This window comes from Dromaius novaehollandiae, chromosome 2 (genome assembly GCF_036370855.1).
Source record: "Dromaius novaehollandiae isolate bDroNov1 chromosome 2, bDroNov1.hap1, whole genome shotgun sequence".
Classification (NCBI taxonomy): domain Eukaryota; kingdom Metazoa; phylum Chordata; class Aves; order Casuariiformes; family Dromaiidae; genus Dromaius; species Dromaius novaehollandiae.
In genome coordinates, this window is record NC_088099.1 from 4,882,151 (window position 1) to 4,892,765 (window position 10,615).

Below are 10,615 nucleotides of genomic sequence, written 5' to 3' on the forward strand. Positions count from 1 at the left end.
GATACTATCTGAAGACATTGCATGGATATGTGGTTACTTTATGTGTTATGGGATATCATTAAATATTTAAGTAGCTAAAACCCCCTCTGTTTTCACAGTAAATCTGTGAAATTTTTGGTGTTGTGCTTTTTGGATACATCCCATACTGAGGTGCCAAAAAGACAGAATTATTATTTTTTTTCCCCTGTATGGAGCTTCTAGGCTTTTTCTGAGAATATGAAATCAAATCTGGATTAATGCATGTTAAATTTATTCTAGAAACAAAAACAGGTGGATAGCTGTTCTTGCAGGTCAGTCGAGGGAAAAAACAAACAACCAAACAAAGCCCTCAATATGCTGTGTTTTGGGAGTTTATTATTGTCTGTTAAATACAGAAAAAAATAGGTCAATGGAAAATATTACATTCCTAAAATATACCATCCTGTTTAATGCTCACATCATAGACTCTTTAAATCTTCATTACCTATTATTAACATTAATTCTATTTTTACTGACAAATATGATCAAAAGATTTTCATACTTCAGTGTGCAAAAAAACCCTGTATTTCTTAAAGTGTCCTCACCTAAAAAAAAGATTTTTTAAGAAATATTAAACTGTAGAAATTAAACATAAGTTAAAACATCTGTCCAAATTTTCCTCAGATTTTCAAAGTATGCCTTTTTTCTCAAAATTTAGTCTGCTGATGAATGTCCTGTAATTCATCATTTGTCATTAATTATTCCCACTTATGAAGAATGGTATCAGCATTTCGTTACTTAATCTTTTTGATCTGCACAGGATCAGTTCAGTTTCCCACACGTAGATAACTATTGGCATTTGCGATGCTCTAGGGGATCGGACCTGTGCTCACTGCTTCGGATTGGCTCTTGTGACATGGTCATGGGCACGGTTGTTATATCTTACCTAATCCATACATTTTATGTACATGCAATGAACATACACCCTTCTACAGAACAAAGACCATGTGTTTTTCTGACATTAGAGACTCTTCAGAACTGAATTTGGTCCTTAGCAAGACAAATCCATTAACATTAGCTTTCTAAATCAAATACTTGCATTCGGTGACAACACCTTGCTGCTTCACATGCATGGTTGTCCCAGCTAAATCAGGACAGTTTGAGGACTCTTTCCGCATTCTGGAAATTACATCTTTCAACAATGGATCTCCAAGGCAATGAGGAATCAGGTAAGTAATCATGCACCACCAAGCTGTACGGTCAAGTCCACCATGAATGGAAGTACTTCAGAACACCTCTGCTCTTAACAAACAGTCTACAGATAGCTCAAAGGAGAAAAAGTGTATTAGTAACATATGTGCTCAAAATAGTCATTAGATATTAGTGAAGATAGTGAAGGTGATGGCTCTCAAAACCAGTAATCTTCCCACGTTTGCTATGAAAGAGAGAAGGTGTTATTAATTTTCCATCTATGTGGGCTTGTGATGGACTAACCCCCCAGCTTCAAAGTTATGCAAAAGGAGAAGACTCATGCACAGACTGTCCATCCCTCAGTCTGGCTTGCTGCTGCATTACTCTAATATCTGCGACAATCCATTTCAACCAGCACATTTAATCTGGAGGATTGCCTAGCAGAGGGCTGCTAGAATGACAATACGAATGGCTTTGTTTTTCCTCTGTGCTCAGTAGCAGGGGTACCAGTGGCGATTAGTTTTGTCACTAAGGCAACTCCTGTCAGGGAGGGAGGAAGAACAGGGATTTTACAGGGAAATGCTCCAATGGCAGCTACGTAGATGCTTCTCTCGTGCACAAATCCCTCCTTTCCTTGGAGCACATGAATGCCTAGTTTACAGGCGGTGAAATTATTTAAGGAGTTGAGAGAGAAGGCAAAGGCTGAGGGGTGGAAAAGAGGGGAAGTTGTTCACCACCGTGAGGCCCGTGATCTGTTTCTCAGTCCAGGCATGCGTTTCATGACTAGGTGAACAGGAATCAGTTTAAAGCGAGGCAAAATGCCTCCCTCCCGCCTCCCCCGCCTGCTTCCCCAACATAACACAAACCAGAAGCTGCACAATTATGCCAGAATGAGAGAATCAATTACATCTCTGTCTCTTAGGAAGGAAGGGAGCCTTTAATGCAGATGTTTTTACAGCTGTGAGTACTGCTGATGATTTAATGGTTTGTGATAATTGATCCCTAACATAGCTGTTTTTACAGATGAAGGGGGGGAACAGGGTCTGGAGGAGGGAAGAGGGAGAAGGGAAGACAGCAAGAAGAGTAAGCAACAAAGGGATCTGAGCTGCCATTAGAGGGCATTTCTATTTGACAAGATACAGCACTTTAAAATGATGTTTAGCAGAGACACTCTGGAGAGAGGCACAACACGCAAAACAGCTGTAATCCTACCTCTTGCTGAGCCCTCGCTGACTCGGGAGCTGCTGCTCTACCATAAAGTGCCTCCAAAACGGCAGCACGAGCCCCTCACTAAAACCCTTGCGCTGGACACGCACAGCACTTCCCCTCCCCATAAAGTCGTTGCTTTGCTCTCAGCAAGTGGCCAAGAGAGGAGCAAGAGTAGACTGACAATTCACAGCTTTGTGTCTTCTGCTTGTAAATACTCCTCACATTAGCTAAATTATCCATGCCATCAGAGTTATCAGTTTTGTTATTGATATCTTTGTTCTGATATTAAGTTATGATCCTTCTGCCTCCCATTTTCTAGTAATGGGATGCTAGAAGCTAACCCTGGCCTGAGAGAAGCCAGTGTATACTATTCATCTAGCAAGATTAACTAGAGTCACTATTAAACCATGAAATCCCAGTCCCAGGACACCGTCAGACTTCTTTCTTTCTCTTCTCTCTCAGATACATAATATTTAGAGACTGACTGCGGTCACACTAAATGAATAGTTGTTCTGTTATTATCCGTATCAAACTTCATAGGAGAAAAAATTTAAGGCCTAAATGACCAAAGGAGGAAATTACAGTGAGATGCTGGGATTCTCCATCTCTAGGGCTTGTTAAGACACAACGGAGGGTGGGATTTGGCTGTCTAAACAGAGGTGCCTAGTACCAGGAGAAGTGCCCCGGGAGATGTCACCTGGACCCCCAGTTGCCACTGTGGAGGGGAACTGGTCTCCTATAGATCCTGTGCTACATCTATGAGCTCAGTGCAGACGTGGGATATTGAATCATGTATGAAATGGCACTAGATATCTATTTTTGGCAACGGAAGCCCACCCTGGATGTCTATTTAAAAGATAGATAACAAACTGGTCATAAATACATAATTAGTATTTACAATTCCTGTGCTGATAAGACAGATGGTTATAGAGGTTTCCTGTTGCCTCCAAATCCAGGTTTATACCATTTCAAGATGTTAAGATCAGGTAATTGGTTGATTTAATAGATTATTCATTAAAATAATTATTGTCACTATTAACGTATGATTAATACTCATAATAAATTTAATCTTTTCTCTTGTCTCTGTACAGTTATTTCTTGAGAGCTCTATCTATAATCACTTTTTTTATTTTTAAATCTGTCTTGACACATATACTTACATCCCCAGAAATACTTGGCATGGATGTATCTGCTGGTAACAATAATGTCAAACTCAGAGCAACCAACTTCTATTAAAATATATGATCTCATTTTTTTATGCTGTGCAGAAAAGTCAAGGTTGTTTTAAATATAAAGAAACTAAAATTTACTGGTAAAGTCCGCAGGTCAGATTCTCAGGTTGTGTAAATGTGGAACAGCTCCAAATATTTCACATTCACTGCATGGCATTGTGCCAGATTTGCTCCTGCTGAGGTTTTGGGTCAGTAAGTCTAATAGCTTCTGACATTACTACTGTGTTGGGTTTTTTTTTCCTCCACTGATGTTGATTAGTCTTTCTTATGTCTGCACTTGAAAAGTCTTTAGGAAATCTCTAATCCTGAAATCTAAGATTCAGAACTGAGCACTGGGAAATGCCTTTGCATATATAATGTCCCTGTGAACTAGAAAATAAACAGACAAGAAACCAACAAGCAGAAACAGAGAACCACTTGAGTGATTTAAACTGTCATGAAAAACATCTCTATGTCCAAATGGAGTGGAAATTCAGGTCACAGTGTTGTTAATACTATAGTTTTCAAGAATGTGTGTGTGTGGGGGGGGGAGAAGATTCATGTAAGCACTTTCCAAGCATTTCACCTCTGTGTACAAATGTGGTGGCCCAGTTGCTGTTCTCTTCCACATCTTCCTCTTGCTTATCAGAAAGAAAAGGAAAAAAAGTTCAAATTTGGTTCAAATTGAAACACAGACCCTGTTTGGAAGCCCTAAGTCATGTGAGGGGAATGTGGTATATGCCAAGGTGGTCACATCCTCTGCAGGCTAGCTAAAACAAAGGTGTAACTTGTAGTATCAAAAGGGTGCTTCAAAGAGGTCTACTCTGAGGTGCAATATACCCTCCAAAGCTACATGGCTCTTAAGTCGTTGTTGTCTGAATTACTGTAACATCACCTCCATCCAATGGCTTTAACTGTAAACGGTCAATGAACAACTTAATTTGGCCTTATCTTCTGAAGCAGGTAAGAATCATTTTCAACGCTTTTAGTTGAGAAAAAACTTTCTTCTCAGAGGTTCTGAACACCCATCCATCCAAAAGGTGCCAGGAGAGATCAGAATACACAAGTTTCATTCTGAAAGCATATCTATGGTTTTTATATCATTTATTTCTTGACCTTGGAGAAATACGCTCAGCACTTTCTGATATGCAGATCAATGGCACAAAGTTAAAGAATTTTATTGCAAATACATTCTTAGCAGAAAATAATATTCATTCTTCCAAATGCTGTTTATCTGTAACTGTTTTTTTTAAGAAACTTTTTTGAGTAAGCAACAGCAAGAAACTTTCACAGCCTCTTTTCTGTTCCTCAAGAAAGAAAAAACAAATGGTGGTCAAATTGTTGGATTATAGAGGGAGATTTTGCTGGAGCCAGTGTGAAAGCTCAAAAGTTCCCGTCTTTGCATGGTTTCCTATCTGAAAGAAGGAACCAGACAGCAGTGAATAGAAAGATTGCAGCTGGATCTGTCTGAACGATCATCCGCAGATATAGCATGTCAGTATCTTGCATCTGGTTTCATTCCAGCAGGCTGATATAATAAAAACAACCTATAAACACTTCTTGGCAGACCGCAGCCTACCAGCAGGTTATAATTCCCTGAAAATGTAAAGCAGCTGTTACATATGGGAAATGTTTTACATCTGCCCTGTCCCTGCTCTCAGCCATCTCCTTTCTCAGAGAAGGAAGTCCTAACACAGAGAATAATTAAGGAGAAAAAAAACGTATTTCTTGGAAAGGTCTGCACTTAAATTTCCATGTCCTTTTTAGTTGCATTAAGCCAACCACAATACTTGCAGCTGGAGGAGTGTGGACCGACCACATTGCTGTGTTAGCAGTAACGTCCTTTCACAGCCACACATCAGCGCAACGTTTTGAGGTGCACACTCGGCATTTCAGCTCAGCACCTCACTTTGCTACTGTGCACAGGTATTACAAATGGCTTGCTTCAGGAGGAGATGAATCATGTCCTAAATATTGACTCTGCGGACTTGATAAGCATTGACTGTAAGGGAGTGTAGGCTGCCTAGCTAATGTAAATGTCTGCATTTACTCAGTACCACGTTTGGAGAGGTGACATTAACTGCTCAGGCTGCAGAAGGCTGAAGAGCAGACTGAGGACTTCGATGTCAAGGATGGAGGCTGCTGAGAAATATTTGCTTTTAACAATTCTGGTCGCCATTGCTTTACATGATCATCTTGAGAGAAAGGGAGGGAGCTTTACAGATGGAAAGGAGGTGGAGACTGGAGGTGGACGTGGGCAGACTTGGTGAGTATTTTGAGAAGCTATAAAAACAGCCTCTGTAAAAAAACGGCAACTACTCAGAAATGCATTATGCACTAGAACAGGGTATCTGAACATGTGAAAAGTCTGGACTGTGATTCCTGAACTTAATGTAAAATATATGTGATAGTGAGTCAACAATTTTCCAAATGTTTCATGCAGAGATTCTGATGTTTTTTGCAAGAGTTTCTGTGTTCACTTGAAGTAAAGGTTTATAAATAGCTCGTGTTTAGATCCTTATTTTATAGCAGCATAGGAAAACACCACACTGTTTTAAGTTACAAAATTGTAAACCTAAAAGCATTTTAATTAACTTAAAAATTATAGTAGGTTACATTTAAAAGAATGATGAGTATCCACCCACTTGTCCCTCCTCCAAATCAACAAGAAGAAGCAAAGGAATGGAAAAATTTTCCATGTTATGCTGAGGAAAGGAAATTCATCACGGAGCTCTTGTGGTAAAGACAGTATCTCAGAATGTCAGGCAAGGACTATTTTTTACCAAATAACCCTTGTCGCTCAGTAGGTTTTATTTTCCCAGGGCAGACCATGGTCCAACAAGGAATCTGGCTCCTACTCAGCTCATTCAGAAGATGAACAGCAGGAATTTCAGTGTGTTTGAAGAGAAAGCAGGTATACTTACTCATAGGGACTTTTTGGTGCACAAGTAGTATAGCAGTCCTTTGACATAGTTCGTGCTCAGAGATTTACCTGCTTCCTCTCTGTCATCCCCAGGAGCCATATCTCCAACATCCTAGGCATTTTGCTTGTCCTTTTCTCTCTCTTCTCCTGCCTCAGAAGTCCTTGTTTCCATTCCTAAATCATTCTTTCCATCTTCAGGGATATGGAAAAGTTTAGTTTTTAGAGCGTTATCTTTCCATCTCTTTTCCTGTAATGAGGATTGGCCAACTCTGCAGTCAACATAGGTGCTCCAGTCTGTGGCTGCTGTGATCTGTTTCTGCTGTTTTAAGGGAAAATAAAATGGAAAAAAAACCCAACAACTAATTAACTCTCTATCATCTCCATGCAGAAAGGGATAACATTAATTTCCCCTCAATTCATGAGCATAAATTGTTCCCAGACTTTGTGAACTTGCAAATAACACGATGCCTTCAGAGCTTTCTTCTTCTGCAAAGGAAAGATGGAATAACTGCAGGGGAGTGTGGCTGGCAGTATCAGAGGCTCACTAGTAACTGCAGTGTTACCCCCAGGCACGGCTGCAAAATAGCCTGTTCAGAAAGGCAGCGGACAAAGTGTGAAGGGACACTGCAAGTCTGCCTGCCAGGCACGTGTGCCTTGGGCAGGAAGACAAGTGAACCGTAAGTTACAACAGCAGAGCTGAGAGAGCTGGAAAGATCAGCGCTGTGGTTGGCTTAAATGGGAGGTTTGGGCGGGGGGGATAACTTTTATGAATCAACACCAATTGATAATACTACTGCAGAGCTGCATTGATCTGGCTGGGTAATCGGGTATATAATTCCTTCTGGTACTATAATTCTTTCTTTAAAAAATGACTTACCTTACAATACCTCTCCCCAGGGGGCAGTCCAGGAATGCAGTATAGGACAACACTGAAACCCAACTTCTTGAGTCATTAGAAGTATGATGAGCTTCTGTCCAAGCACAGGGATTAAAGTGGGCTGGAGATATTTCAGAATGAGGGTCAATGGACACAAACCGAAACAGAAAATTCAACTTAAACATGGGTTCAACAAATGTGTGGGAAAAACCCAGGTTATTTGTATCAAAGTTGTCCATGAACACAGGTCACTTTATTCCACAATGAGGCAAGTTAAGTTGCAACAGATTTACAAACAGAGACAAGATCTTGGCTGCATGGTATAAGTGATTGCTTCCAGGAATGAACTTTCAGCTTCATTATTTTCAAGCATCATCCTGAACCAAATGGGATAGTAACGCATTTCTTCTATGTGGAATGAAAAAGGATCTCTCAGCCTATCTATACCCAACCACCTGGAAGTTTCCTGACAAATGAAAATGCATCCAAATGTCATAAATAATATTATTTCTGCTAAGGCAACAAACACAACTGCTGTTGATTTCCTGAGTCTGAACTTGTCCTTTTTGCTTTCTTTAAGTGTTTATTTCCGAGATGTGAACCACAATTTTGATAAAAAGAATATTGAAATGCTGCTTAAAATAAAAGATATTTCACAATGTGCTGCATTAAACAATGACGGCATTGTACTGTACCAGAATGTTTTAAATGTCAGAAATGGATGACTTCGGAAATGATGTGCTGCAAAATTACTGCAAGATCTCATAGAATTATTACAGACTGACATGTTAAACATGCCAAGAAAAGGATTCTCATAAACATTTGCACACAGCCATAGTTGAAGAATGATCCATTAATGATGTTTCCATAAAATATTTTCATTTCAGCATTGTTAAAGTGAGAAACGACAGATGATAAGAAACTGTACCTTGAGGCGCTTACCTGACTCCCACCATTTCCTACTTGGCCAGGGTTTTAAAAAACGGACACTGATTTTGGAAGCCTCCATTTTCAGGAACATATCTTTAGATGCTTTCAAGATATTCAAAGCACCCAACCTTTTAAAAACAGGCCTTTATGAGTGATTTCAAATTCTGCAGCCAAAGATTGCAATGCCTGTAACAGCTTTGGGATGTATTGGTCTTATGCAAGACCATCTATTGCATTCTTATGCAATTGTCATCTTTTTTGAATGAAAAGGAAGAAGCGTTTTTCACAGTATATTTTAGATGTCTGTATTGAGGCACCTTTCCTCTCAATTTCAATTCCTAATAAATTTCAAGTGCAGTTTCATATCTATACTCCAAATTAAAGGTACCCACTTTTAGAGTGAAACATGGTCAGTTTACCAGAGTAGAATCATGTCCAACAGGAACCAACTGAGTGATTTCTACCCTTCCCAGCTACATAATCCAATATATAATCCAAGAGAGTAACTAGTCTAAGAACAGAGTAGCTATGATGACCTGCTTGTCAAATAAATGCAATGCTTATATTTCTGAAGGAAAAAGGAAGAAACTTGCAAATTTACAGGCCACAAATCCTGTTTGCAGTTATTCTTATGTAAAACTGGTGTGATTCCTCAGCTTATCTGAAACAGATACATATTTCTGACCAGATTTCTTAGTTTTCCAGTCAGCTACCTTATTTACCTTTTCTTTGACATTTTATATACATAAGAAAATTAAGGACAAAGGAACTTGATTATTCAGGCACAGAGATTAACTATGACCATTTGTTTAATCTAAATGGTACCTTGACTTCTTTCTTTGTCTAGGTGTGGGGTAAGACCTCAGACTTTAAGTTAGCCTATGGCTTTCAAGACAAAAATAAATCCAGTGATTGAACTGTCTCCACGGCAGAGAGGTAAGAGAATTTCTCAAGGTCATAGAGGAATTTTGTGGAAGAAATGAGAACCAGACAGCAGATCTTCTTGGCATTATCACCCAACACATCAAACAGGCCCATGCCTCCTCTGTGGCTTTGTTTAAAGTCGTGGATATGAATTTATCCATCTGGGCTTGCTTTCTGGTCTTTCCTTTCTCCAAGTTTCTCTGCATGGGCTAGTATTCAGTCCTCACCGTGTGAGGTTTCAGAAAATTGATGTGAAGCCTGTCCAATGGGTCAAACAGCTCTGTACTCTACTCTCCACTGTTCACTGGAAAATATGTATTGGCATCTCTCTTGAGCCTATGCAATTCAAAAAAAAAAAAAAAAAGATAAGTTCTTACTTAAAGAGTCATAATTCACTTCACTGGCTAAAATGTGTTTTCTGACTCACAACGAGGGGAACTTTTTTCATCATAGGAGTCCCTTGTTGTGATATCTGTAGTCTGTCACACAAGAAATTTGCATAGAGAAAATGGACATATGAAGAAACTTGGAACATAGCATCCAGGGGAAACCAAGCTTATTTAGAGAAGATTGCTTTGATTGACAGACACTTGGTTAGTTCATGAGAAATCGCCATTTTCTACAGCAAGCAGACCTTAACAAGAGTGTCTCCAGCTGAAAAACGTCCAGTAAGCCCCATTCCCCACTGCATGGTTGCTAACACACGACAGATCCATGTCATGAATGAGCACCACTTCATCCTGTTATGAAACACAGCCACAGGCAGCTGAACAACAAATTACCTGAGGGCACCAATACATGGAAAATACATTGCAAATGCAAAAGTAGACCACACACCCCACATGTTTAAATTCTCATTCTTATAAACTGGAAATCCTGTTTTCTTTCCATGCAGCCATGGTAATGGCTCACCAGACAAATCCACTACTTAAAATACTGCACAAACTTCTACCTAAGTATGTATTTCTTTCCTATTCTATCTACCTATCATTTTTTCATCTCATCACCTTTCTAATGTAATAATTTTATTCACACACTATTATAGACCTTTGAGTGTTGGGTACCCCATGAGAAGCGGGCAGGCTAATTAAAAGAGAATTCACCTTCCAGTGAGTTGTTCATGCCTCTTTTTTTTTTTTCCCCCACTTGTTTGTCTAATGTTGATTAAGGTTGTGGCTGCACTCATTAATGAAGTGTATTAAATGATAATATCAATAACTGACAACAGCACTGCAATAGGACTGACTGTTCTGCAAATCTATAAAAAAAAAGACAAACAAAGCTTTTCTGAACATTGTGTCTCCAGGCATGGCGGAAATGTTAACTCCTTGCTTCCTAGCCTGGCTCGTGATCAGCATAAGAGACATAACAGAGTGTCTGTTAAGTGCAGCA

At 39.4% G+C, this 10,615-nt stretch overlaps 1 long non-coding RNA gene across 1 annotated transcript; it reads left to right on the plus strand.

The window, feature by feature from the left end:
- The first annotated feature begins 5,333 nt into the window (after positions 1-5,333).
- LOC135327418 (uncharacterized) lies at positions 5,334-10,332 on the plus strand. Its single transcript, XR_010387524.1, has 3 exons — positions 5,334-5,835; positions 6,392-6,483; positions 7,390-10,332. It is a non-coding gene; the product is annotated as an uncharacterized LOC135327418 (long non-coding RNA).
- Positions 10,333-10,615: the final 283 nt, after the last annotated feature.